Source organism: Bombus huntii, unplaced genomic scaffold (genome assembly GCF_024542735.1).
Source record: "Bombus huntii isolate Logan2020A unplaced genomic scaffold, iyBomHunt1.1 ctg00000240.1, whole genome shotgun sequence".
Classification (NCBI taxonomy): domain Eukaryota; kingdom Metazoa; phylum Arthropoda; class Insecta; order Hymenoptera; family Apidae; genus Bombus; species Bombus huntii.
This window is the reverse complement of record NW_026099457.1, coordinates 19,153-45,962: the sequence shown is the minus strand read 5'-3', so window position 1 is coordinate 45,962 and position 26,810 is coordinate 19,153. Positions and strand designations below refer to the sequence as shown.

General features: G+C 34.9%; 2 long non-coding RNA genes and 3 pseudogenes across 3 annotated transcripts; 3 read left to right on the top strand and 2 right to left on the bottom strand.

Moving 5' to 3' along the window:
• The first annotated feature begins 962 nt into the window (after positions 1 to 962).
• LOC126877778 (glutathione S-transferase-like) lies at positions 963 to 2,474 on the top strand (annotated as a pseudogene).
• Positions 2,465 to 5,445, bottom strand: LOC126877781 (uncharacterized). The gene is made up of 2 exons (XR_007695326.1): positions 5,231 to 5,445; positions 2,465 to 5,135 (listed from the first exon to the last, which is right to left on the bottom strand). It is a non-coding gene; the product is annotated as an uncharacterized LOC126877781 (long non-coding RNA).
• Positions 5,446 to 10,861: 5,416 nt separating this feature from the next.
• Positions 10,862 to 12,346, top strand: LOC126877777 (glutathione S-transferase-like; annotated as a pseudogene).
• Positions 12,337 to 25,187, bottom strand: LOC126877780 (uncharacterized). 2 transcript variants are annotated; one of them, XR_007695325.1, is made up of 2 exons: positions 24,973 to 25,187; positions 12,337 to 15,008 (listed from the first exon to the last, which is right to left on the bottom strand). It is a non-coding gene; the product is annotated as an uncharacterized LOC126877780 (long non-coding RNA). The 2 variants fall into 2 exon arrangements; XR_007695324.1 differs by lacking the exon at positions 24,973 to 25,187 and adding an exon at positions 15,104 to 17,232.
• LOC126877776 (glutathione S-transferase-like) lies at positions 20,731 to 22,215 on the top strand (annotated as a pseudogene).
• Positions 25,188 to 26,810: the final 1,623 nt, after the last annotated feature.

Genomic DNA, 26,810 nt, shown 5'->3' with positions numbered 1-26,810 from the left:
TAAAAAAAAAATTGTAAGTAAAATAGTATATATATAGTATATATATCCTGAGTCAAAGTTTCTCTTTATAAATAATAAACCGTTTGAAAACTATATTTTGTATGTTTTTTTCCTTATTCATAATTAAATAATAAATATGAAATACTTCTACAGAAAGCCGACATCCTTCAATTAACCGAACAGCAGATGATTTAAAAAAATTAGTAGTTGAAAGAAATAAATGGTTATTACATGTTCATAATTGATCGATAAATTTAAGTATACAATTAGAAAATGTTTCTTCTGTATTGATAACTAAATAATACAGATAAGATACAAGATACTTGTACGAAAAGTCGGCGCGTCGTTCAATTAACGAACAGCAGAGGATTTGAAAATTAGTAGTTGAAAGAAATAAATGTTATCATATGTTTATAATTGATCGATAAATTTAAGTATGCAATTAGAAAATGTTTCTTAAGTTTGGAAGAATATATAATCATGCTGAATGTTTTGTAGTTACGAAAGTTGTATACAAACATACATTGTACTTACGACTAGTAATGGTACTAAATTACTGTTAGAGGGTCTTGGGTGTATAGAAACCATATGGTTAAATTAATACTAGAGATAACGAATCGTGCGAATGTAATTAATATTTTGAAATGCGTTGTTTGCATTAATTGATAGTTTTCTTATAAACTTTTTTATAAACAATTTCATTGCTATAGAAAGAAAAAATAAATGCCGGTAATATGTCTATCCTACTTAAATAGAAAGTGCAATATTTTGTTATAATATTTGGCGCAAGTTTATACATTATTACATCCAAAAATAATATTCTTTTTATATCTAAGCTATATTAAAATATAAAGATACAAATAGCTATGCGAGTAGTTAGTAGTTGATGCTTTTTACTTAAATTGTCTTATACTTCATAATTTGTAATAATATAATTCTTGTCATCAATGATTCTTTGTTTTTACTTTGTATATATTATACTTCCAGGAAGATGCCGCTCTATAAATTGACTTACTTCCCAGTTACGGCATTGGCAGAACCAATCCGTTCTTCTTCAGCTATGCTAGTATTCCATTTGAAGATGAACGTATCAAAAAGGACGTCTGGCCAGAAATAAAGCCCTGTAAGCTTAAAATTTAAAGAAATTCTGTTTCTTAAATCTCATCTTTCCTAATTTAACTAAAGTAGCCTAAATAAAGTAGAACACAATTATGCAGAGTATAACAGATATTATTGTTTACTCTCCATTGCTCTATAAGATATGTGGGAGAACAATAGGTATTGTTAAGGAGACAATGCCCTTTGTTTGCTGATAAATTATCAATAAATTAAATTATATCTTCCAAAACAGATAACAGGAAGCTAGATATTTAAGAAGCATCCATAATCTGTTTGTTCGATAGAATCTTTGATTCTATTAGTTGTATGTTTTTAGTGACTCCTTATGGCCAGCTTCCTATGCTCGTAGCTGATAGAAGGAAGGGTTGCTCAGTCTACAGCTATTTGCCGTTACTTAGCCAAACAATATGACTTAGCTGGAAAGACTGACTGGGCAGATCTTCATATTGATGCCACTGTTGATACTATTCATGATATTCGTCATAGTGAGTATCCAGTGCTGTTTTGCATAAATCTTATGAGAATCTTGATAACAGATAGTACATATCTGTTCAGGTATTTATTAGTTGAAATCCGATTTAATATATGATTTAATCGAACGATACCACGTATGTCAACAATACAAGACAAAGGATTAAAAAGGATTGTAATTCTATCTTCAGTATCATTTAAATTCGCACAACACTGTATTCAAATTAGTATAACATTAGCGAATAGTATTTAACTGAAAACAAATTTTCAGAAATTGCCGCCTTCCACTATGAGGAGGACGAGAAGGTCAAAGCTGCAAAACGCAAGGCTGCTGAAGAGACGCTGCTGTTCATTTTAGAACGTTTGGACCAGCAAGTGAAGGAAAATGACGGCTACTTCTACGATGGTACTCTCTCTTGGGCTGATTTAACATTCGTTGCTCTGCTCGATTATTTGAACTTTATGTACAAGTCTGATCTGATCGAGAATTACGAGAATCTGAAGCTGCTGGAGAAAAAGGTCCTCCTTCTGCCCAAGATCAAAAACTGGATTGAGAGACGCCCAGTTAGCGAATTCTAAACTTCACGATTGCTTATGGTTTTATAAGCGTTTAAAGATTGCGGTCTTAGTGTGTTGAGAGAATGAAGAACGAATCGTGTTGATGGAAGTTTGTACGGAATATACTGATTGCTTTTAACATTCATTAGTTCCAGTTATTACCGATATTTTTGTCATTTAGTTAGGGTTTTCCCTTTAGATTACGTTGTGATAGAGAACTATTATTTGTGTATTCCTACAGAAACATACGAACTATATAAACTGTTGACACGATGTTGTGCTTTTGTATTATAGAGATAATAATAAAACCATCAAACAATCATTAATTATGTTTTTTATTATATTCATTAAGAATTGAAGATTACCTCCTTGGTGATCTTGATAATATCGTATTTTACAAATGTTGAACAAAAAAAATGTATGATTATTTTATTCAATACATTATGAGGGTTGCTTTAAAAAAAATACGAGTTACATATTTCTTTGAAAAAAGCATGATTTTTATCGATACAATAATGTTCTTCTGTTATCGCTTTAAAGTTGAGTACTTCGTTGATTACACGAGAGAACTCGCCTACAGCAAACAAGATACGACCGTGTGTAAAGTAATTAATCTGTTTGCTCGTTGCTAGCTACACATAAGGCTTGCGTAAAAAAAGATATGCATTTCAGTTCAGGCGGAGAATTATGTAGGAAGTCATTTTGTCGATCAATAACTTAGTTAATAAAAGATCAAATTTTCATGTACATAAATGTAAGTAACGTTCAAGTATTAATCATTACATACAATTTTTGTATAATTCGATATCTTGGTCACTTACATCTTACAAATGATATATAGATAATATTTATGAGATACATTGGAGTTATCTTTTAGTTAACGCCATTTTTTCTTGTTTTCTCTGTACTTTTACTATTCTTCCAAAAATATCAAAGGATCGATGACTTCAAATTAAACTAGAATTGCTTCGGTATATTGTCAATCAATGGCTATTTGTATTCACATCTATATCAAAGGAAAACCGATTGCAAAATTAATTACCCTTGCAACTCCGCAATCTGAAACTATGTGTGATCGACCTTGAAGATGACAAATCTCAATGTTTGAAGTAGTACAAAAAGATGATAATTTAATTTCGCTTTATCAAACTGTACAAAATTTGTATACACATACAGAAAAAAAACGGAGTTCAAACATTAATCAACATGAATTATCGGTTATTATTGCTGAGTAATTATTAGGATTAGAGTTTTGGAGTATCGATCGTATCGAGTTTTAACTATCGGTTTCCGCAATTTATTGTTTTTCTAAATTATGTCTAAATGGTATCAGTTTTTGAATATTTTATAGTTTACACTCCAACATACTGACGTAAGCTATCGAAAATAATTGTAAATTATGCAATATCATTTTTTTTATATTTCATAATCTAAATTTTAATCTATTTTTTGTATTTAACATCCCTTTTTTATTGTTCTTGTACGTTCTTCAAAAAATCTTAATTTTTTTTTTGGATAAAATCTTGTGTGAATTTACAAAAAATACGATTCTGCGTTTAATTTTTTTCCCTTATTGTCTTTACATATTTGGAGTTTAAACGCGTTATAAGTACGTTTTTTTTTTTAACATGATTACGTAGAATTCTTATTCTGAATAAATTATTTGTTTCCGCTTCATAACTGTTTCTAAATTACAGTGCATTTAATCTTGAAATGCACAGTAACATTTTATACTTTTTACGTTCTAAGGAATTTTCAGGATCGGTTAAAAATTAAATTACAGTAATGGTAATACTCAATATTAATGTCAGACGTGGATACTTCACTGTTTTGTATAATAATTTGTTATCTTGGCATCGATCAAGGTATTTAATATACAAAGCGTACAGATTAATAAGAATTTTAATTAATCCTTCTTCTATAGTATTCACCGTTCTTTTCGAGCTCGTACCATTTCAAATAGACTTTCGAATAGATTTCAAAGATTTGTCTGTTCAAATAAAACGCGATCTTTTTTATTTCCCTATCAGTCGTCCCGTTACTGTTCCGTAGTTTCCAACAGATTGCAGATTCGTTTAAAAAACATTTGTAACGAAAAACAAACCCACTCGCAGAAATGTTATTCAATATCGCATTTATAACTTTCATAGACATCCTCCTCTCATTGCTATCATTGTAAACAGATTGAAACTTCGTTTGCAAACACTCGCGATTAAAAAAAAAAGAAAAAAAGAAGAATTAATCTTAAACAATTTTATCTCGTGTTCCATTTATAATTTTCATAATTGTCTTCCCGACGTTGTATCATTTTAAATGGCTTTTTTCTATCCATCTATGTTGCAGCGAGATCAACGGTCCTAATTACTAAATTGCACGATGTGTTCATACAAATTCACTTTTTATGAACGCGATGAAACGAAATGAAACCTAAGTAGAGATTTGTTTTCTCATCAAGTATAACGAGTTTTATACTTTGGATAGATTGCCTCGTTGTGAGAAGGTCTTAATCGTTTATAATTGCGATTAAGTAATTGCAATAAGTCATATTTTTAAGAAACGTTCTCACATGCTGTCACACACTCTAATTAGAAAAGGATCATGAAACATTCGGTTTATGATATTATTTGTTTGTAAATCTTCCTGCTTCCGGAAACTTTTTTAAATATGAAAATATTTATATACAAAATTAAATATTTTTTTCAATATCAACACTTCTTGCGTTTATGTTGTCCTAGTCAGAATTATATTATTTCGTGTATCCTGTTGCTCTTTATATGATAGTCCTCCCGTTGGCCGCGGATTCGTTATCAAGCCTGAGGCCCTCGTCACTAGTGTCACTATCGACAATAAAGGTACCCCACCCGCGACCGGACGATGGAGAACTCCAACACGGAATCGCAATCTCCCGCGAGCCCTGCCCGGGAGGGCGCCTCGAGCTCGGACTCGGAATGTGACTCGAGCTCGGCCTGCTCATGAGGGACCACCCCCTGAAAAACAGCGCACTGTATTCTGCCCTAAACCGTGCCCTAGAGGGTCTGGCAGCGTATTGGCTTACGCAGATAATGGACGGCGACGAGCTCACCTGGCCAGATTTTAAGGAACAATTCGCCGCGCACTTCGGTGGCTAAGAAGTAGCAGCCGCGTCGCTAATCAAGGTAGCCGAGGAACTACCGCGGGACGGCGAAACACCAGGAGCGTACGGAAATCGTATCATCACCCTCCTGGGGTCGAAGTGGCGAAATTCAACCAGGGAAGAGGTACTCGCCGCCACCGCCCTCCATCTGCTGGGCTCGCGCGATGAACAAACGTTTTAAACGACTAGCGCTCACGAGTGACATCACGTCGGTGAAACAATTCCAAAGAGAAATGAAGCCCTTCCTATACACGGAGTGGCCAACGCCCCCGCCGTGGAGGTCATTAGCGAGCTCCGGAAACAAACGAGGCAGGTCACCCGCCCCCTGGACCAGGTGTGGCCACTGCGGTATTTACGGACATCCGACATTCGAATGCCGCAAGAGGGCGAAGTGGGAACCGAAGAAGGACCCTCGACGCCCGGAGGAAAGCCGACCGGCTGCACCACCAAAAGCGTTGTGCTTTCACTGCCACATGCCGGGACACATCGCGTCTCGCTGTCCATCGCGGCGAGAAGAAAAACATTGCCCCGAGGACGAGCGCCGGGTCGATGCCTGCGTGGTGGAAGCCCCGACGGGTAGACTAAGCCAGCAGGCCACACACGAGGACGTGTAAGTGTCAGGATGGCCGAGTCGGAGACGAAAGGACGCCGGGGCCCCTCTGGAACTTCAGGACAACACCCTAACCTTGCAACCTAGAGCCTAATATAGCCATAACGAAACAATCGCAAGTATCCAAACCGATAGCAATCGTAGCAATTTGAAGCAAGGTGAGTAACTGATGAGATGACTTTGCATTTGTCTCACCACAGAGACAGACGTTCAAGAATTCATTGTGAAAAGACGAGTACAAACAAGATACGTATGTCTTTCCGTTAAGCGAATGTTACAGTTTGTTTGCAAAAGTCAGTTTTTAGATTATAGAATCGTAGATAGAATTTAGAGGATAGAAACTTTTAGTAGTCACTTTTAGTTTAGTAAAGTCTTATCGACAATAAGCAGACTACGTTATGATACAACGATTCCAACTGAAGATTTCTATCGACATCACGAATTCGATGGCTTCCAAATTTTCTTCTCTGCAATCTCAGACGCTCAACTCGAAAGAATCTTTTAGATGCCCCGACAAACACTCGACTCAGGTTATCTATTATCGTAATCTTCCTACGGGATTTTTTTTAACTGCGTTGCGTTAACGAATAACGGGATAACATCACGTTTCTCTCAACGCCTTTCAACGTTCTACAACTTTTATTCTTTGCAAATCCCTGTCTCTATATGATAAACGCTGGTTATCCGCGGAAGGAGCGAGGACAACGAGGTGTTACTCGATGATCAAAGACAGGAAGATCCTGGTACGCGATAACGTTACTAATTTCCAATTACGATATGTGTGATTACGTAACATCTGCTGTCTGCATAATGCGTTAACGATCCGCGCGTTGATCGCATAAATATAAATCGAAGGGAATGGAATCGCTCGAAACTCATGCAACTATCCGCAGGTGTTTAAAATCGTGTTTTTACACCGCCAACGTAACGTCACGCCAGTCGAATCGAAAAATTATTACTAGACACCGAAGGTGAACAAAAAACGAGGTAAATAGGCTACCGATTGAATAATATCATAACGATCGTATCTCTGGTTTTTGCTCGTCTTTTATATTTGTTTCAAATGTATAAAATATAATCGTATCGATATCGTCCACGATTAAAGCCATCCATCCGCCATCGACGAGGAACGAACGATTATATTTTATCATTTATGCGAATCCTTCTCTTCTCTTCTTTCTCTATTTACGCCCCTCGCCTTGCTTCGTACCGCCGATGATTCACAATTCGATGCACCTGAACAGCTGGAACGTCGCAGATTTTTCCGTACGATAACAAACGTGTTTTTGATGGCCTGCTTTAAACCGTGACGATCGCCATGACGTGCATCAATTGTCGAATGATGTAGTGCGACGATACTCTTACGCAACTTTTTCTTACGCTGTTTTTTCCTCTATTCTTTCTTCCTGTGTGTTATCACATGATCATGAGATACCTGTATAGAAGATGCAAAGAGTCTGTGAAGAATTTACAGATATTTAAGATTATTATAATGATTAAGCAAAAGCTAAGACTCAAAATATTGCTCAAGATGTAATTATGTAATATTTACTCAATTTCTAGAAGACTGTTTATATCTTGTTGTTATTCTTGATATGGAGATAAATATAGTATACTTTATTAAGACCTAGATAAAAGACTTTTTTCTCGTTTCTCTTCTCCTACTTAATCACTAAGAGTTATATAACGTTTATTCGATAATTCTGCTTCTCCTGACCTTTCCACAAATGGTTGTTTATATCTCGACATTCTTGGTACTTTTAATCAAATTTTAATAACAGTACTTTACTCGTCAGAAGTAAATAAAAAAGCTCTAAGTAGAAGCAAGGATTTACTTACCTTTCCTTTCTCGAATCTCAGTTAGCAATGTTGTTCCTCTTGAAAGATTTTCCAAGTTTCCAAGACAATTTCCACGCTGGTAACATTGTATATATTTCAAGTATCGTGAACCACAGGAACTTGTTGAGGCAATATTGAAGAAAGCAAAGAGAATGAAGAAATTGTAGGAACTATGAGAGGCTACTCCTTCTTTCACAACTTATTTTCTCTTCGTTTGGGGGGAAAAACACAAATGAATGTAACGGTTGGTTTCATATACGTTTCAGCTATCTGCTACTATCGCATGGAGGAGGATCCTGAAAAGAAGGAAGCGAGGAAGAATCAACTTTTGAACGAAACAATACCATTTTACTTGACTAAATTCGACCAGATTATTGGCGAAAATGAAGGATATATCATTCCTTCTATCGTAAGATAGTTTATCCAAATTTAATGTTAAAATTTTTAGTCTTTGTGCAAACTGGGCCATGTTGTCCATAAAAAATTATTGAAACTTTGTTGCGACAAGACAGCTTTAATTGTTGAGAGCAGAGTGTATCTTTAAAATTCACTCCTGTTAGTTTATGTACAAATGAATTTGCCAAGATTTTCAGCTTTTAGATAATTATTCATGTATCTTCCTCATCAAGTTTGATAGAAATTATTACTATCGTAATCAAAGCAAAGATTAAGATATGTAAAATCATTTCTCTGGATATGACACTCTTGTTTAATGAGTGATAAATGATACCATTCGAAATATCATATTTATATAATATATAATGATACTTATAAGTGTAATCACTTAAGTACAGATATCTGAATTTTTCTCACTGTCACTGACATAGATACGTATTATCGTTCCTTAGATTACTTGACCAGTTTATTTCTTTCATCACTGTGTTATTATATAATAATAATAAATAATCACATTAAATTAATTTAGTATGATTATGTTGTTTAATAATACGTGTTTCATTGCAAAATATTTAGCGATTGAAGGGCTCATAGGAAACATGAAAGTGAAAGAATACTAGAATCTAGAGTTTACGATTTCAATCTCTTTAACGAGATATTTATCATATTACACAATTCCTGTAAATGTATTTGTAATTATATCGCCGAAGAATTGTATTTAATTAAGCTATGAAGTTGTGGAATCGTGAGAAGGATTATTTTTATAGAACTGTCTAATTTCCATTCGACATTGATTCAGGATACACATTACTCTTTTTTACATAATACCAGTTTTGTCATTTTTAATTAACAAACACCTCCAAAGGTTGAAGTTTCTAAAATTATCTTCTTTCGAACGGTCAATATCCTTCCACCGGGTAGGACACACCCACAGATCAGTCACTTATTCATCTCGTACATACGCACCAGCGTAACTGCCTTCGTTATAAGTTGTTGGAATAAACGGTGAAATATAACTTACTATACTGTGTCATATTCATTTAACCACCTCTTATCTTAACCGAAACAGGGGAACCACTACTTCGCGGCGTCGATTCACCGAATCGTAGCGAGAATTTACGCCTCTCGCTACTGCGACTGCGTCTCTCCGCGAACGGTCGTAACACATTGATCGACAGAAGTACTAAACTCTAATAACATAAATTTATATATTTTCTATTTCCCAGCCACCAGTTTTATAGATTTTTCTATCTTCTGTACTACTTTTATCCCTTTTATTTTTTCTTACATGAGATTATTGTAAATTTAATATCATTTGTTCGCAATATTTGTTATTTATCTTTCCTTGAATTTGAAATTTCGCGCTTCAATGTTGTGTGTTGTTCGACGTTTTATCGAACGATGTTTATCGAACTAGTTCATGAATACATACATAATCATTAAAGAATCTATAAACCTTACTAGTTTGTTTTTACTAAGTTTTGTTACAGAAAACATGTTCTCATAAATTTTCAACTTTAATTTATGGAAATTTATTAACCTTAAACTATAAAATCATTCAATGAGTCTTTCCGGATGTTTTTATGTAGTCATAATTTCACATATCAGCACAGCTCCACCAATAGGATAAGAGTTACGTGGAAGCAACAGGGGGGAAGAAGAACATATATTGATCTAAAGGTTATTTTTGTCTCATTCAAGTTTCTGTTAACCGGCTTGGAAATTTCCTGTGCTTGTTTCGACTTTGAAGTCTTAAAAAAAAAATTGTAAGTAAATAGTATATATATAGTATATATATCCTGAGTCAAAGTTTCTCTTTATAAATAATAAACCGTTTGAAAACTATATTTTGTATGTTTTTTCCTTATTCATAATTAAATAATAAATATGAAATACTTCTACAGAAAGCCGACATCCTTCAATTAACCGAACAGCAGATGATTTAAAAATTAGTAGTTGAAAGAAATAAATGTTATTACATGTTCATAATTGATCGATAAATTTAAGTATACAATTAGAAAATGTTTCTTCTGTATTGATAACTAAATAATACAGATAAGATACAAGATACTTGTACGAAAAGTCGGCGCGTCGTTCAATTAACGGAACAGCAGAGGATTTGAAAATTAGTAGTTGAAAGAAATAAATGTTATCATATGTTTATAATTGATCGATAAATTTAAGTATGCAATTAGAAAATGTTTCTTAAGTTTGGAAGAATATATAATCATGCTGAATGTTTTGTAGTTACGAAAGTTGTATACAAACATACATTGTACATACGACTAGTAATGGTACTAAATTACTGTTAGAGGGTCTTGGGTGTATAGAACCATATGGTTAAATTAATACTAGAGATAACGAATCGTGCGAATGTAATTAATATTTTGAAATGCGTTGTTTGCATTAATTGATAGTTTTCTTATAAACTTTTTTATAAACAATTTCATTGCTATAGAAAGAAAAAATAAATGCCGGTAATATGTCTATCCTACTTAAATAGAAAGTGCAATATTTTGTTATAATATTTGGCGCAAGTTTATACATTATTACATCCAAAAATAATATTCTTTTTATATCTAAGCTATATTAAAATATAAAGATACAAATAGCTATGCGAGTAGTTAGTAGTTGATGCTTTTTACTTAAATTGTCTTATACTTCATAATTTGTAATAATATAATTCTTGTCATCAATGATTCTTTGTTTTTACTTTGTATATATTATACTTCCAGGAAGATGCCGCTCTATAAATTGACTTACTTCCCAGTTACGGCATTGGCAGAACCAATCCGTTCTTCTTCAGCTATGCTAGTATTCCATTTGAAGATGAACGTATCAAAAAGGACGTCTGGCCAGAAATAAAGCCCTGTAAGCTTAAAATTTAAAGAAATTCTGTTTCTTAAATCTCATCTTTCCTAATTTAACTAAAGTAGCTAAATAAAGTAGAACACAATTATGCAGAGTATAACAGATATTATTGTTTACTCTCCATTGCTCTATAAGATATGTGGGAGAACAATAGGTATTGTTAAGGAGACAATGCCCTTTGTTTGCTGATAAATTATCAATAAATTAAATTATATCTTTCCAAAACAGATAACAGGAAGCTAGATATTTAAGAAGCATCATAATCTGTTTGTTCGATAGAATCTTTGATTCTATTAGTTGTATGTTTTTAGTGACTCCTTATGGCCAGCTTCCTATGCTCGTAGCTGATAGAAGGAAGGTTGCTCAGTCTACAGCTATTTGCCGTTACTTAGCCAAACAATATGACTTAGCTGGAAAGACTGACTGGGCAGATCTTCATATTGATGCCACTGTTGATACTATTCATGATATTCGTCATAGTGAGTATCCAGTGCTGTTTTGCATAAATCTTATGAGAATCTTGATAACAGATAGTACATATCTGTTCAGGTATTTATTAGTTGAAATCCGATTTAATATATGATTTAATCGAACGATACACGTATGTCAACAATACAAGACAAAGGATTAAAAAGGATTGTAATTCTATCTTCAGTATCATTTAAATTTCGCACAACACTGTATTCAAATTAGTATAACATTAGCGAATAGTATTTAACTGAAAACAAATTTTCAGAAATTGCCGCCTTCCACTATGAGGAGGACGAGAAGGTCAAAGCTGCAAAACGCAAGGCTGCTGAAGAGACGCTGCTGTTCATTTTAGAACGTTTGGACCAGCAAGTGAAGGAAAATGACGGCTACTTCTACGATGGTACTCTCTCTTGGGCTGATTTAACATTCGTTGCTCTGCTCGATTATTTGAACTTTATGTACAAGTCTGATCTGATCGAGAATTACGAGAATCTGAAGCTGCTGGAGAAAAAGGTCCTCCTTCTGCCCAAGATCAAAAACTGGATTGAGAGACGCCCAGTTAGCGAATTCTAAACTTCACGATTGCTTATGGTTTTATAAGCGTTTAAAGATTGCGGTCTTAGTGTGTTGAGAGAATGAAGAACGAATCGTGTTGATGGAAGTTTGTACGGAATATACTGATTGCTTTTAACATTCATTAGTTCCAGTTATTACCGATATTTTTGTCATTTAGTTAGGGTTTTCCCTTTAGATTACGTTGTGATAGAGAACTATTATTTGTGTATTCCTACAGAAACATACGAACTATATAAACTGTTGACACGATGTTGTGCTTTTGTATTATAGAGATAATAATAAAACCATCAAACAATCATTAATTATGTTTTTTATTATATTCATTAAGAATTGAAGATTACCTCCTTGGTGATCTTGATAATATCGTATTTTACAAATGTTGAACAAAAAAAAATGTATGATTATTTTATTCAATACATTATGAGGGTTGCTTTAAAAAAAATACGAGTTACATATTTCTTTGAAAAAAGCATGATTTTTATCGATACAATAATGTTCTTCTGTTATCGCTTTAAAGTTGAGTACTTCGTTGATTACACGAGAGAACTCGCCTACAGCAAACAAGATACGACCGTGTGTAAAGTAATTAATCTGTTTGCTCGTTGCTAGCTACACATAAGGCTTGCGTAAAAAAAGATATGCATTTCAGTTCAGGCGGAGAATTATGTAGGAAGTCATTTTGTCGATCAATAACTTAGTTAATAAAAGATCAAATTTTCATGTACATAAATGTAAGTAACGTTCAAGTATTAATCATTACATACAATTTTTGTATAATTCGATATCTTGGTCACTTACATCTTACAAATGATATATAGATAATATTTATGAGATACATTGGAGTTATCTTTTAGTTAACGCCATTTTTTCTTGTTTTCTCTGTACTTTTACTATTCTTCCAAAAATATCAAAGGATCGATGACTTCAAATTAAACTAGAATTGCTTCGGTATATTGTCAATCAATGGCTATTTGTATTCACATCTATATCAAAGGAAAACCGATTGCAAAATTAATTACCCTTGCAACTCCGCAATCTGAAACTATGTGTGATCGACCTTGAAGATGACAAATCTCAATGTTTGAAGTAGTACAAAAAGATGATAATTTAATTTCGCTTTATCAAACTGTACAAAATTTGTATACACATACAGAAAAAAAACGGAGTTCAAACATTAATCAACATGAATTATCGGTTATTATTGCTGAGTAATTATTAGGATTAGAGTTTTGGAGTATCGATCGTATCGAGTTTTAACTATCGGTTTCCGCAATTTATTGTTTTTCTAAATTATGTCTAAATGGTATCAGTTTTTGAATATTTTATAGTTTACACTCCAACATACTGACGTAAGCTATCGAAAATAATTGTAAATTATGCAATATCATTTTTTTTATATTTCATAATCTAAATTTTAATCTATTTTTTGTATTTAACATCCCTTTTTTATTGTTCTTGTACGTTCTTCAAAAAATCTTAATTTTTTTTTTGGATAAAATCTTGTGTGAATTTACAAAAAATACGATTCTGCGTTTAATTTTTTTCCCTTATTGTCTTTACATATTTGGAGTTTAAACGCGTTATAAGTACGTTTTTTTTTTTAACATGATTACGTAGAATTCTTATTCTGAATAAATTATTTGTTTCCGCTTCATAACTGTTTCTAAATTACAGTGCATTTAATCTTGAAATGCACAGTAACATTTTATACTTTTTACGTTCTAAGGAATTTTCAGGATCGGTTAAAAATTAAATTACAGTAATGGTAATACTCAATATTAATGTCAGACGTGGATACTTCACTGTTTTGTATAATAATTTGTTATCTTGGCATCGATCAAGGTATTTAATATACAAAGCGTACAGATTAATAAGAATTTTAATTAATCCTTCTTCTATAGTATTCACCGTTCTTTTCGAGCTCGTACCATTTCAAATAGACTTTCGAATAGATTTCAAAGATTTGTCTGTTCAAATAAAACGCGATCTTTTTTATTTCCCTATCAGTCGTCCCGTTACTGTTCCGTAGTTTCCAACAGATTGCAGATTCGTTTAAAAAACATTTGTAACGAAAAACAAACCCACTCGCAGAAATGTTATTCAATATCGCATTTATAACTTTCATAGACATCCTCCTCTCATTGCTATCATTGTAAACAGATTGAAACTTCGTTTGCAAACACTCGCGATTAAAAAAAAAAGAAAAAAAGAAGAATTAATCTTAAACAATTTTATCTCGTGTTCCATTTATAATTTTCATAATTGTCTTCCCGACGTTGTATCATTTTAAATGGCTTTTTTCTATCCATCTATGTTGCAGCGAGATCAACGGTCCTAATTACTAAATTGCACGATGTGTTCATACAAATTCACTTTTTATGAACGCGATGAAACGAAATGAAACCTAAGTAGAGATTTGTTTTCTCATCAAGTATAACGAGTTTTATACTTTGGATAGATTGCCTCGTTGTGAGAAGGTCTTAATCGTTTATAATTGCGATTAAGTAATTGCAATAAGTCATATTTTTAAGAAACGTTCTCACATGCTGTCACACACTCTAATTAGAAAAGGATCATGAAACATTCGGTTTATGATATTATTTGTTTGTAAATCTTCCTGCTTCCGGAAACTTTTTTAAATATGAAAATATTTATATACAAAATTAAATATTTTTTTCAATATCAACACTTCTTGCGTTTATGTTGTCCTAGTCAGAATTATATTATTTCGTGTATCCTGTTGCTCTTTATATGATAGTCCTCCCGTTGGCCGCGGATTCGTTATCAAGCCTGAGGCCCTCGTCACTAGTGTCACTATCGACAATAAAGGTACCCCACCCGCGACCGGACGATGGAGAACTCCAACACGGAATCGCAATCTCCCGCGAGCCCTGCCCGGGAGGGCGCCTCGAGCTCGGACTCGGAATGTGACTCGAGCTCGGCCTGCTCATGAGGGACCACCCCCTGAAAAACAGCGCACTGTATTCTGCCCTAAACCGTGCCCTAGAGGGTCTGGCAGCGTATTGGCTTACGCAGATAATGGACGGCGACGAGCTCACCTGGCCAGATTTTAAGGAACAATTCGCCGCGCACTTCGGTGGCTAAGAAGTAGCAGCCGCGTCGCTAATCAAGGTAGCCGAGGAACTACCGCGGGACGGCGAAACACCAGGAGCGTACGGAAATCGTATCATCACCCTCCTGGGGTCGAAGTGGCGAAATTCAACCAGGGAAGAGGTACTCGCCGCCACCGCCCTCCATCTGCTGGGCTCGCGCGATGAACGTTTTAAACGACTAGCGCTCACGAGTGACATCACGTCGGTGAAACAATTCCAAAGAGAAATGAAGCTCTTCCTATACACGGAGTGGCCAACGCCCCCGCCGTGGAGGTCATTAGCGAGCTCCGGAAACAAACGAGGCAGGTCACCCGCCCCCTGGACCAGGTGTGGCCACTGCGGTATTTACGGACATCCGACATTCGAATGCCGCAAGAGGGCGAAGTGGGAACCGAAGAAGGACCCTCGACGCCCGGAGGAAAGCCGACCGGCTGCACCACCAAAAGCGTTGTGCTTTCACTGCCACATGCCGGGACACATCGCGTCTCGCTGTCCATCGCGGCGAGAAGAAAAACATTGCCCCGAGGACGAGCGCCGGGTCGATGCCTGCGTGGTGGAAGCCCCGACGGGTAGACTAAGCCAGCAGGCCACACACGAGGACGTGTAAGTGTCAGGATGGCCGAGTCGGAGACGAAAGGACGCCGGGGCCCCTCTGGAACTTCAGGACAACACCCTAACCTTGCAACCTAGAGCCTAATATAGCCATAACGAAACAATCGCAAGTATCCAAACCGATAGCAATCGTAGCAATTTGAAGCAAGGTGAGTAACTGATGAGATGACTTTGCATTTGTCTCACCACAGAGACAGACGTTCAAGAATTCATTGTGAAAAGACGAGTACAAACAAGATACGTATGTCTTTCCGTTAAGCGAATGTTACAGTTTGTTTGCAAAAGTCAGTTTTTAGATTATAGAATCGTAGATAGAATTTAGAGGATAGAAACTTTTAGTAGTCACTTTTAGTTTAGTAAAGTCTTATCGACAATAAGCAGACTACGTTATGATACAACGATTCCAACTGAAGATTTCTATCGACATCACGAATTCGATGGCTTCCAAATTTTCTTCTCTGCAATCTCAGACGCTCAACTCGAAAGAATCTTTTAGATGCCCCGACAAACACTCGACTCAGGTTATCTATTATCGTAATCTTCCTACGGGATTTTTTTTAACTGCGTTGCGTTAACGAATAACGGGATAACATCACGTTTCTCTCAACGCCTTTCAACGTTCTACAACTTTTATTCTTTGCAAATCCCTGTCTCTATATGATAAACGCTGGTTATCCGCGGAAGGAGCGAGGACAACGAGGTGTTACTCGATGATCAAAGACAGGAAGATCCTGGTACGCGATAACGTTACTAATTTCCAATTACGATATGTGTGATTACGTAACATCTGCTGTCTGCATAATGCGTTAACGATCCGCGCGTTGATCGCATAAATATAAATCGAAGGGAATGGAATCGCTCGAAACTCATGCAACTATCCGCAGGTGTTTAAAATCGTGTTTTTACACCGCCAACGTAACGTCACGCCAGTCGAATCGAAAAATTATTACTAGACACCGAAGGTGAACAAAAAACGAGGTAAATAGGCTACCGATTGAATAATATCATAACGATCGTATCTCTGGTTTTTGCTCGTCTTTTATATTTGTTTCAAATGTATAAAATATAATCGTATCGATATCGTCCACGATTAAAGCCATCCATCCGCCATCGACGAGGAACGAACGATTATATTTTATCATTTATGCGAATCCTTCTCTTCTCTTCTTTCTCTATTTACGCCCCTCGCCTTGCTTCGTACCGCCGATGATTCACAATTCGATGCACCTGAACAGCTGGAACGTCGCAGATTTTTCCGTACGATAACAAACGTGTTTTTGATGGCCTGCTTTAAACCGTGACGATCGCCATGACGTGCATCAATTGTCGAATGATGTAGTGCGACGATACTCTTATGCAACTTTTTCTTACGCTGTTTTTTCCTCTATTCTTTCTTCCTGTGTGTTATCACATGATCATGAGATACCTGTATAGAAGATGCAAAGAGTCTGTGAAGAATTTACAGATATTTAAGATTATTATAATGATTAAGCAAAAGCTAAGACTCAAAATATTGCTCAAGATGTAATTATGTAATATTTACTCAATTTCTAGAAGACTGTTTATATCTTGTTGTTATTCTTGATATGGAGATAAATATAGTATACTTTATTAAGACCTAGATAAAAGACTTTTTTCTCGTTTCTCTTCTCCTACTTAATCACTAAGAGTTATATAACGTTTATTCGATAATTCTGCTTCTCCTGACCTTTCCACAAATGGTTGTTTATATCTCGACATTCTTGGTACTTTTAATCAAATTTTAATAACAGTACTTTACTCGTCAGAAGTAAATAAAAAAGCTCTAAGTAGAAGCAAGGATTTACTTACCTTTCCTTTCTCGAATCTCAGTTAGCAATGTTGTTCCTCTTGAAAGATTTTCCAAGTTTCCAAGACAATTTCCACGCTGGTAACATTGTATATATTTCAAGTATCGTGAACCACAGGAACTTGTTGAGGCAATATTGAAGAAAGCAAAGAGAATGAAGAAATTGTAGGAACTATGAGAGGCTACTCCTTCTTTCACAACTTATTTTCTCTTCGTTTGGGGGGAAAAACACAAATGAATGTAACGGTTGGTTTCATATACGTTTCAGCTATCTGCTACTATCGCATGGAGGAGGATCCTGAAAAGAAGGAAGCGAGGAAGAATCAACTTTTGAACGAAACAATACCATTTTACTTGACTAAATTCGACCAGATTATTGGCGAAAATGAAGGATATATCATTCCTTCTATCGTAAGATAGTTTATCCAAATTTAATGTTAAAATTTTTAGTCTTTGTGCAAACTGGGCCATGTTGTCCATAAAAAATTATTGAAACTTTGTTGCGACAAGACAGCTTTAATTGTTGAGAGCAGAGTGTATCTTTAAAATTCACTCCTGTTAGTTTATGTACAAATGAATTTGCCAAGATTTTCAGCTTTTAGATAATTATTCATGTATCTTCCTCATCAAGTTTGATAGAAATTATTACTATCGTAATCAAAGCAAAGATTAAGATATGTAAAATCATTTCTCTGGATATGACACTCTTGTTTAATGAGTGATAAATGATACCATTCGAAATATCATATTTATATAATATATAATGATACTTATAAGTGTAATCACTTAAGTACAGATATCTGAATTTTTCTCACTGTCACTGACATAGATACGTATTATCGTTCCTTAGATTACTTGACCAGTTTATTTCTTTCATCACTGTGTTATTATATAATAATAATAAATAATCACATTAAATTAATTTAGTATGATTATGTTGTTTAATAATACGTGTTTCATTGCAAAATATTTAGCGATTGAAGGGCTCATAGGAAACATGAAAGTGAAAGAATACTAGAATCTAGAGTTTACGATTTCAATCTCTTTAACGAGATATTTATCATATTACACAATTCCTGTAAATGTATTTGTAATTATATCGCCGAAGAATTGTATTTAATTAAGCTATGAAGTTGTGGAATCGTGAGAAGGATTATTTTTATAGAACTGTCTAATTTCCATTCGACATTGATTCAGGATACACATTACTCTTTTTTACATAATACCAGTTTTGTCATTTTTAATTAACAAACACCTCCAAAGGTTGAAGTTTCTAAAATTATCTTCTTTCGAACGGTCAATATCCTTCCATCGGGTAGGACACACCCACAGATCAGTCACTTATTCATCTCGTACATACGCACCAGCGTAACTGCCTTCGTTATAAGTTGTTGGAATAAACGGTGAAATATAACTTACTATACTGTGTCATATTCATTTAACCACCTCTTATCTTAACCGAAACAGGGGAACCACTACTTCGCGGCGTCGATTCACCGAATCGTAGCGAGAATTTACGCCTCTCGCTACTGCGACTGCGTCTCTCCGCGAACGGTCGTAACACATTGATCGACAGAAGTACTAAACTCTAATAACATAAATTTATATATTTTCTATTTCCCAGCCACCAGTTTTATAGATTTTTCTATCTTCTGTACTACTTTTATCCCTTTTATTTTTTCTTACATGAGATTATTGTAAATTTAATATCATTTGTTCGCAATATTTGTTATTTATCTTTCCTTGAATTTGAAATTTCGCGCTTCAATGTTGTGTGTTGTTCGACGTTTTATCGAACGATGTTTATCGAACTAGTTCATGAATACATACATAATCATTAAAGAATCTATAAACCTTACTAGTTTGTTTTTACTAAGTTTTGTTACAGAAAACATGTTCTCATAAATTTTCAACTTTAATTTATGGAAATTTATTAACCTTAAACTATAAAATCATTCAATGAGTCTTTCCGGATGTTTTTATGTAGTCATAATTTCACATATCAGCACAGCTCCACCAATAGGATAAGAGTTACGTGGAAGCAACAGGGGGGAAGAAGAACATATATTGATCTAAAGGTTATTTTTGTCTCATTCAAGTTTCTGTTAACCGGCTTGGAAATTTCCTGTGCTTGTTTCGACTTTGAAGTCTTAAAAAAAAAATTGTAAGTAAATAGTATATATATAGTATATATATCCTGAGTCAAAGTTTCTCTTTATAAATAATAAACCGTTTGAAAACTATATTTTGTATGTTTTTTCCTTATTCATAATTAAATAATAAATATGAAATACTTCTACAGAAAGCCGACATCCTTCAATTAACCGAACAGCAGATGATTTAAAAATTAGTAGTTGAAAGAAATAAATGTTATTACATGTTCATAATTGATCGATAAATTTAAGTATACAATTAGAAAATGTTTCTTCTGTATTGATAACTAAATAATACAGATAAGATACAAGATACTTGTACGAAAAGTCGGCGCGTCGTTCAATTAACGGAACAGCAGAGGATTTGAAAATTAGTAGTTGAAAGAAATAAATGTTATCATATGTTTATAATTGATCGATAAATTTAAGTATGCAATTAGAAAATGTTTCTTAAGTTTGGAAGAATATATAATCATGCTGAATGTTTTGTAGTTACGAAAGTTGTATACAAACATACATTGTACATACGACTAGTAATGGTACTAAATTACTGTTAGAGGGTCTTGGGTGTATAGAACCATATGGTTAAATTAATACTAGAGATAACGAATCGTGCGAATGTAATTAATATTTTGAAATGCGTTGTTTGCATTAATTGATAGTTTTCTTATAAACTTTTTTATAAACAATTTCATTGCTATAGAAAGAAAAAATAAATGCCGGTAATATGTCTATCCTACTTAAATAGAAAGTGCAATATTTTGTTATAATATTTGGCGCAAGTTTATACATTATTACATCCAAAAATAATATTCTTTTTATATCTAAGCTATATTAAAATATAAAGATACAAATAGCTATGCGAGTAGTTAGTAGTTGATGCTTTTTACTTAAATTGTCTTATACTTCATAATTTGTAATAATATAATTCTTGTCATCAATGATTCTTTGTTTTTACTTTGTATATATTATACTTCCAGGAAGATGCCGCTCTATAAATTGACTTACTTCCCAGTTACGGCATTGGCAGAACCAATCCGTTCTTCTTCAGCTATGCTAGTATTCCATTTGAAGATGAACGTATCAAAAAGGACGTCTGGCCAGAAATAAAGCCCTGTAAGCTTAAAATTTAAAGAAATTCTGTTTCTTAAATCTCATCTTTCCTAATTTAACTAAAGTAGCTAAATAAAGTAGAACACAATTATGCAGAGTATAACAGATATTATTGTTTACTCTCCATTGCTCTATAAGATATGTGGGAGAACAATAGGTATTGTTAAGGAGACAATGCCCTTTGTTTGCTGATAAATTATCAATAAATTAAATTATATCTTTCCAAAACAGATAACAGGAAGCTAGATATTTAAGAAGCATCATAATCTGTTTGTTCGATAGAATCTTTGATTCTATTAGTTGTATGTTTTTAGTGACTCCTTATGGCCAGCTTCCTATGCTCGTAGCTGATAGAAGGAAGGTTGCTCAGTCTACAGCTATTTGCCGTTACTTAGCCAAACAATATGACTTAGCTGGAAAGACTGACTGGGCAGATCTTCATATTGATGCCACTGTTGATACTATTCATGATATTCGTCATAGTGAGTATCCAGTGCTGTTTTGCATAAATCTTATGAGAATCTTGATAACAGATAGTACATATCTGTTCAGGTATTTATTAGTTGAAATCCGATTTAATATATGATTTAATCGAACGATACACGTATGTCAACAATACAAGACAAAGGATTAAAAAGGATTGTAATTCTATCTTCAGTATCATTTAAATTTCGCACAACACTGTATTCAAATTAGTATAACATTAGCGAATAGTATTTAACTGAAAACAAATTTTCAGAAATTGCCGCCTTCCACTATGAGGAGGACGAGAAGGTCAAAGCTGCAAAACGCAAGGCTGCTGAAGAGACGCTGCTGTTCATTTTAGAACGTTTGGACCAGCAAGTGAAGGAAAATGACGGCTACTTCTACGATGGTACTCTCTCTTGGGCTGATTTAACATTCGTTGCTCTGCTCGATTATTTGAACTTTATGTACAAGTCTGATCTGATCGAGAATTACGAGAATCTGAAGCTGCTGGAGAAAAAGGTCCTCCTTCTGCCCAAGATCAAAAACTGGATTGAGAGACGCCCAGTTAGCGAATTCTAAACTTCACGATTGCTTATGGTTTTATAAGCGTTTAAAGATTGCGGTCTTAGTGTGTTGAGAGAATGAAGAACGAATCGTGTTGATGGAAGTTTGTACGGAATATACTGATTGCTTTTAACATTCATTAGTTCCAGTTATTACCGATATTTTTGTCATTTAGTTAGGGTTTTCCCTTTAGATTACGTTGTGATAGAGAACTATTATTTGTGTATTCCTACAGAAACATACGAACTATATAAACTGTTGACACGATGTTGTGCTTTTGTATTATAGAGATAATAATAAAACCATCAAACAATCATTAATTATGTTTTTTATTATATTCATTAAGAATTGAAGATTACCTCCTTGGTGATCTTGATAATATCGTATTTTACAAATGTTGAACAAAAAAAAATGTATGATTATTTTATTCAATACATTATGAGGGTTGCTTTAAAAAAAATACGAGTTACATATTTCTTTGAAAAAAGCATGATTTTTATCGATACAATAATGTTCTTCTGTTATCGCTTTAAAGTTGAGTACTTCGTTGATTACACGAGAGAACTCGCCTACAGCAAACAAGATACGACCGTGTGTAAAGTAATTAATCTGTTTGCTCGTTGCTAGCTACACATAAGGCTTGCGTAAAAAAAGATATGCATTTCAGTTCAGGCGGAGAATTATGTAGGAAGTCATTTTGTCGATCAATAACTTAGTTAATAAAAGATCAAATTTTCATGTACATAAATGTAAGTAACGTTCAAGTATTAATCATTACATACAATTTTTGTATAATTCGATATCTTGGTCACTTACATCTTACAAATGATATATAGATAATATTTATGAGATACATTGGAGTTATCTTTTAGTTAACGCCATTTTTTCTTGTTTTCTCTGTACTTTTACTATTCTTCCAAAAATATCAAAGGATCGATGACTTCAAATTAAACTAGAATTGCTTCGGTATATTGTCAATCAATGGCTATTTGTATTCACATCTATATCAAAGGAAAACCGATTGCAAAATTAATTACCCTTGCAACTCCGCAATCTGAAACTATGTGTGATCGACCTTGAAGATGACAAATCTCAATGTTTGAAGTAGTACAAAAAGATGATAATTTAATTTCGCTTTATCAAACTGTACAAAATTTGTATACACATACAGAAAAAAAACGGAGTTCAAACATTAATCAACATGAATTATCGGTTATTATTGCTGAGTAATTATTAGGATTAGAGTTTTGGAGTATCGATCGTATCGAGTTTTAACTATCGGTTTCCGCAATTTATTGTTTTTCTAAATTATGTCTAAATGGTATCAGTTTTTGAATATTTTATAGTTTACACTCCAACATACTGACGTAAGCTATCGAAAATAATTGTAAATTATGCAATATCATTTTTTTTATATTTCATAATCTAAATTTTAATCTATTTTTTGTATTTAACATCCCTTTTTTATTGTTCTTGTACGTTCTTCAAAAAATCTTAATTTTTTTTTTGGATAAAATCTTGTGTGAATTTACAAAAAATACGATTCTGCGTTTAATTTTTTTCCCTTATTGTCTTTACATATTTGGAGTTTAAACGCGTTATAAGTACGTTTTTTTTTTTAACATGATTACGTAGAATTCTTATTCTGAATAAATTATTTGTTTCCGCTTCATAACTGTTTCTAAATTACAGTGCATTTAATCTTGAAATGCACAGTAACATTTTATACTTTTTACGTTCTAAGGAATTTTCAGGATCGGTTAAAAATTAAATTACAGTAATGGTAATACTCAATATTAATGTCAGACGTGGATACTTCACTGTTTTGTATAATAATTTGTTATCTTGGCATCGATCAAGGTATTTAATATACAAAGCGTACAGATTAATAAGAATTTTAATTAATCCTTCTTCTATAGTATTCACCGTTCTTTTCGAGCTCGTACCATTTCAAATAGACTTTCGAATAGATTTCAAAGATTTGTCTGTTCAAATAAAACGCGATCTTTTTTATTTCCCTATCAGTCGTCCCGTTACTGTTCCGTAGTTTCCAACAGATTGCAGATTCGTTTAAAAAACATTTGTAACGAAAAACAAACCCACTCGCAGAAATGTTATTCAATATCGCATTTATAACTTTCATAGACATCCTCCTCTCATTGCTATCATTGTAAACAGATTGAAACTTCGTTTGCAAACACTCGCGATTAAAAAAAAAAGAAAAAAAGAAGAATTAATCTTAAACAATTTTATCTCGTGTTCCATTTATAATTTTCATAATTGTCTTCCCGACGTTGTATCATTTTAAATGGCTTTTTTCTATCCATCTATGTTGCAGCGAGATCAACGGTCCTAATTACTAAATTGCACGATGTGTTCATACAAATTCACTTTTTATGAACGCGATGAAACGAAATGAAACCTAAGTAGAGATTTGTTTTCTCATCAAGTATAACGAGTTTTATACTTTGGATAGATTGCCTCGTTGTGAGAAGGTCTTAATCGTTTATAATTGCGATTAAGTAATTGCAATAAGTCATATTTTTAAGAAACGTTCTCACATGCTGTCACACACTCTAATTAGAAAAGGATCATGAAACATTCGGTTTATGATATTATTTGTTTGTAAATCTTCCTGCTTCCGGAAACTTTTTTAAATATGAAAATATTTATATACAAAATTAAATATTTTTTTCAATATCAACACTTCTTGCGTTTATGTTGTCCTAGTCAGAATTATATTATTTCGTGTATCCTGTTGCTCTTTATATGATAGTCCTCCCGTTGGCCGCGGATTCGTTATCAAGCCTGAGGCCCTCGTCACTAGTGTCACTATCGACAATAAAGGTACCCCACCCGCGACCGGACGATGGAGAACTCCAACACGGAATCGCAATCTCCCGCGAGCCCTGCCCGGGAGGGCGCCTCGAGCTCGGACTCGGAATGTGACTCGAGCTCGGCCTGTTCATGAGGGACCACCCCCTGAAAAACAGCGCACTGTATTCTGCCCTAAACCGTGCCCTAGAGGGTCTGGCAGCGTATTGGCTTACGCAGATAATGGACGGCGACGAGCTCACCTGGCCAGATTTTAAGGAACAATTCGCCGCGCACTTCGGTGGCTAAGAAGTAGCAGCCGCGTCGCTAATCAAGGTAGCCGAGGAACTACCGCGGGACGGCGAAACACCAGGAGCGTACGGAAATCGTATCATCACCCTCCTGGGGTCGAAGTGGCGAAATTCAACCAGGGAAGAGGTACTCGCCGCCACCGCCCTCCATCTGCTGGGCTCGCGCGATGAACAAACGTTTTAAACGACTAGCGCTCACGAGTGACATCACGTCGGTGAAACAATTCCAAAGAGAAATGAAGCCCTTCCTATACACGGAGTGGCCAACGCCCCCGCCGTGGAGGTCATTAGCGAGCTCCGGAAACAAACGAGGCAGGTCACCCGCCCCCTGGACCAGGTGTGGCCACTGCGGTATTTACGGACATCCGACATTCGAATGCCGCAAGAGGGCGAAGTGGGAACCGAAGAAGGACCCTCGACGCCCGGAGGAAAGCCGACCGGCTGCACCACCAAAAGCGTTGTGCTTTCACTGCCACATGCCGGGACACATCGCGTCTCGCTGTCCATCGCGGCGAGAAGAAAAACATTGCCCCGAGGACGAGCGCCGGGTCGATGCCTGCGTGGTGGAAGCCCCGACGGGTAGACTAAGCCAGCAGGCCACACACGAGGACGTGTAAGTGTCAGGATGGCCGAGTCGGAGACGAAAGGACGCCGGGGCCCCTCTGGAACTTCAGGACAACACCCTAACCTTGCAACCTAGAGCCTAATATAGCCATAACGAAACAATCGCAAGTATCCAAACCGATAGCAATCGTAGCAATTTGAAGCAAGGTGAGTAACTGATGAGATGACTTTGCATTTGTCTCACCACAGAGACAGACGTTCAAGAATTCATTGTGAAAAGACGAGTACAAACAAGATACGTATGTCTTTCCGTTAAGCGAATGTTACAGTTTGTTTGCAAAAGTCAGTTTTTAGATTATAGAATCGTAGATAGAATTTAGAGGATAGAAACTTTTAGTAGTCACTTTTAGTTTAGTAAAGTCTTATCGACAATAAGCAGACTACGTTATGATACAACGATTCCAACTGAAGATTTCTATCGACATCACGAATTCGATGGCTTCCAAATTTTCTTCTCTGCAATCTCAGACGCTCAACTCGAAAGAATCTTTTAGATGCCCCGACAAACACTCGACTCAGGTTATCTATTATCGTAATCTTCCTACGGGATTTTTTTTAACTGCGTTGCGTTAACGAATAACGGGATAACATCACGTTTCTCTCAACGCCTTTCAACGTTCTACAACTTTTATTCTTTGCAAATCCCTGTCTCTATATGATAAACGCTGGTTATCCGCGGAAGGAGCGAGGACAACGAGGTGTTACTCGATGATCAAAGACAGGAAGATCCTGGTACGCGATAACGTTACTAATTTCCAATTACGATATGTGTGATTACGTAACATCTGCTGTCTGCATAATGCGTTAACGATCCGCGCGTTGATCGCATAAATATAAATCGAAGGGAATGGAATCGCTCGAAACTCATGCAACTATCCGCAGGTGTTTAAAATCGTGTTTTTACACCGCCAACGTAACGTCACGCCAGTCGAATCGAAAAATTATTACTAGACACCGAAGGTGAACAAAAAACGAGGTAAATAGGCTACCGATTGAATAATATCATAACGATCGTATCTCTGGTTTTTGCTCGTCTTTTATATTTGTTTCAAATGTATAAAATATAATCGTATCGATATCGTCCACGATTAAAGCCATCCATCCGCCATCGACGAGGAACGAACGATTATATTTTATCATTTATGCGAATCCTTCTCTTCTCTTCT